The following is a 4,013-nucleotide window of genomic DNA, read 5'->3' on the forward strand; positions in this document are numbered from 1 at the left end:
GTTTCTTAACTTCCTTGTTTTGCATTCCAATCCACTATGATGAAAAGTACATCTTTTTTTGGTTTGTTAGTTCTTGTAAGTTTAGAAGGTGTTGTAGGTCTTCATAGAACCATTCAACTTCAGCTTTTTGGCATTAGTGGCAGAGTTTCAAAGAATAGCAAGGAGAGATAAGAAAGCCTTCTTAAGTGAACAATGCAAAGAAATACAGAAAAATAATAGAATGTGCAAGACTAGAGAGCTCTACAAGAAAATTAGAGATACCAAGGGAATATTTCATGCAAAGATGGGCACAATAAAGGACAGAAACGGTGAGGACCTAACAGAAGCAGAAGAGATTAAGAAGAGATGGCAAGAATATACAGAAGAGCTATACCAAAAAATATATATTAATGACCTGGATAACCATGATGATGTGGTCAGTTATCTAGAACCAAATATCGTGGAATGTGAGGTCAAGCAGGCATTAGAAAGCATTACTAAGAATGTGATGGAATTCCAGCTGAGTTATTTAAAATCCTGAAAGATGATACTGTTTAAATGCTGCACTCAACATGCTAGCAAATTCTGAAAGCTAAGCAGTGGCTATAGGACTGGAGAAGGTCAGTTTTCACTCTAATCCCAAAGAAGGGCAATTTTCAAGGAATGTTCAAACTTCTGTACAACTGCGCTCATTTCACATGCTAGTAAGGTGATGTTCAAAAACCTTCAAGCTAGGCTTCAACAGTACATGAACTGAGAACTTCCTGATGTACAATCTCAGTTTAGAAAAGGCCACAGAAACCAGAGATCAAATTGCCAACATCTGTTGGATCATAGAAAAAGCAAGAGCATCCCAGAAAACCATCTACTCTGCTTCATTGACTACTCTAAGGCCTTTGACCGTGTGGATCACAACAAACTGTGGAAACTTCATGAAGAGATGGGAATACCAGACCACCTTACCTGCCTCACAGAACACAGACTTTATTAGGGAGTAAAACTATCTAGCTTGTGGTAGATATCAAGAGAGATCATACAGTGTAGCAGGCATTCAATGTGTTAGTTCCAATGTTGATTGATTCTCACACATGGGAGATGTGGGTCAGTTTTTTGCAACAGGTGCCCAAGACTGGAGCTTCAGCTTCAGTGTCAGTCCTTCCAATGAATATTCAGGACTAGTTTCCTTTAGGATGGACTGGCTGGGTCTCCTTGCAGTCCAAGGGACTCTCAAGAGTCTTCTCCACCACCACAGTTTAAAAGCATCAATTCTTTGGCGCTCAGCTTTCTTTACAGTCCAAGTCTCACACCCATCCATGATTACTGGAAAAAACAGCTTTGATTAGACAGAACTCTTTGATGGATACTGATATTTATATTTAAGTGAAGTCTGTGATTATATCAGCGTCTCCACCGCACCTCAAACAACTCCTTTCTGGGATACAGACTCTCAGGGATGTCCCAGACTTAACTGAGATTAACAGGCCACATCAAGGAAAAAGATGAGGATGTTAATTAAACTTACTGTGGGGGAGTCATTTCGCAGTATATACATAAATCATCATTATTTTGTATACCTGAGACTGTTAAACAATATTATTGTCCATTATTTCTCAATTAAAAAAATACATTATTAAAAAGAGAGAAATAGAAGCAGCCATCCAGCACATGTGGAAGCAAGTCACCCTCTCACTGGGCAGGGCTAGGCTCCTTGGCACCTTCTTTGTCTTGAAGAAGCAGTAAGGTGTGGGCACCCCACACACAGCTCCCACCAGGCCAGGTGCTTCTTGCTGCTGCTGCTGCTGCTGCTGCTGCTGCTAAGTCGCTTCAGTCGTGTCCGACTCTGTGTGACCCCATAGACGGCAGCCCAACAGGCTCCCCCATCCCTGGGATTCTCCAGGCAAGAACACTGGAGTGGGTTGCCATTTCCTTCTCCAATGCATGAAAGTGAAAAGTGAAAGTGAAGTTGCTCAGTCGTGTCCGACTCCTAGCGACCCCATGGGCTGCAGCCCACCAGGCTCCTCCGTCCATGGGATTTTCCAGGCAAGAGTACTGGAGTGGGGTGCCATTGCCTTCTCCGCAGGTGCTTCTTACCAAACTGCAAAGGATTTGTTGCTCTACTGACTCCATGTATCGAGATCAGGTCAGCAAAATGGGAGCCAGGGCAATCTGCCATACCACCCTTGTTTGTAAATAGAATGTTACGGGGCCACGGCCAATGCCTGTTCCTGTAATTGTTGACTCTGGCAGCCTCCCTGAGTTGTTGCAATAGACAATACAGCCAATGAAGCCAGAAGTATTTAGAGAAAAAGATCACTGACTCCTAATCCCTAGAAAGGGGAAATCCCCAGAAATCCTCAGAAGGGCAGAAAGAGTTTGGAAATAAGCCAGTCACAAAAAGAAAAATACTGTATGCTTCCTCCTATATGAGGAATCTGGAATAGTCAAATTCTTAGTGATAGAAGGAAGACTACAGGTACCATGGGTTGGAGGGGGGCGGGTAAATGGGAAGTTGGGGTTTAGTTTGTGTAAGGTATAGTTCAGGCCGAGGCAGAAAAGGAGAGACGACCTCAACGGAGGTAGGTTACCTTTATTCAGGCAAGGAGGGGCGACAGTCGGCCTAACGACCAGGCTGAGTGTGAGAAGGATCAGGGAGGCTTCATATTTAAAGGGAGGTTTGTGGAAGTGATAAGGGAAAGGTTAGTCAGGCTGGATGTTTTGGGTATTCTTTAGTTGAGATGGCATTTGTAGTTGGACAGGGGTGGGAGGTTTTGGGCAAGTGGTGATAAGTCCCAGGTAGATGCAACCGGCCCAGAGCATCAGAGCGGGACCTAAAGTTTGGTTTTGTTTTCTCTGAAGTTAGATGATTCAGCAAGGGCCTTTGAAACTGTTGTTTTCTTTTCTAGGCCCAAAGACTCCTTCAGTTTGTAAAATGAAAAGAGTTCTGGAGATGGATGGCAAAAATGGTTGCACAACCCTGTAAGTGTTCTTAATACCAGTGAAACATACACTTAGAGATGGTTAAGGTGGTCAATTTTATGTTATGTGCATTTTACTACAATTTAATTTTTAAAGAATATCAGACTAAAACAAGAGATATCAAACTCAACACCATCACGACGACTGTGGAGCTTTGGATGAGTTACCAAACTTCTTGGTCACAGTCACCTCCTTTCCTGGCCACCCAGCCCCCAACATATATAAAAGAGGTACTGCTGAAGAATGCAGTGGAGTCAGAGCTGGATGGAAAACTCAGGGAAGAACATATCAGGAATCAGAAACAGGTGTGAAGGCTGCACAGACCAAGTCTATGTCTGAGGGATACACACTTTCTCCTTTTTTATTTACATTCTTGTGTTAGTTTCAGGTATACAGCAAACTGAATACTTGTACATATACATATATCCACTCTGTCTTAGATTATTTTCCCACATAGATCATCACAGAGTATGCAGTAGAGTTCTCTGTGCTGTATATTATAGTAGGTCCTTATTAGTTATCTATTTTACACATAGTAGTGTGTATATACACACTACATATAGTATATACACACTACTATATGTAAAATAGAGACCAAATTGCCAACATCCGCTGGATCATTGAAAAAGCAAGAGAGTTCCAGAAAAACATCTATTTCTGCTTTATTGACTATGCCAAAGCCTTTGACTGTGTGGATCACAATAAACTGTGGAAAATTCTGAAAGAGATGGGAATACCAGACCACCTGACCTGCCTCTTGAGAAATTTGTATGCAGGTCAGGAAGCAACAGTTAGAACGGGACATGGAACAACAGACTAGTTCCAAATAGGAAAAGGAGTACGTCAAGGCTGTATATTGTCACCCTGCTTATTTAATTTATATGCAGAGTACATCATGAGAAATGCTGGGCTGGAAGAAGCACAAGCTGGAATCAAGATTGCCGGGAGAAATATCAATAACCTCAGATATGCAGATGACACCACCCTTATGGCACAAAGTGAAGAGGAACTCAAAAGCCTCTTGATGAAGGTGAAAGAGGAGAGTGAAAAAGTTGGCT

This window comes from Bison bison, unplaced genomic scaffold, assembly GCF_000754665.1.
Source record: "Bison bison bison isolate TAMUID 2011002044 unplaced genomic scaffold, Bison_UMD1.0 scf7180017864461, whole genome shotgun sequence".
NCBI classification, from domain to species: Eukaryota; Metazoa; Chordata; class Mammalia; order Artiodactyla; family Bovidae; genus Bison; species Bison bison.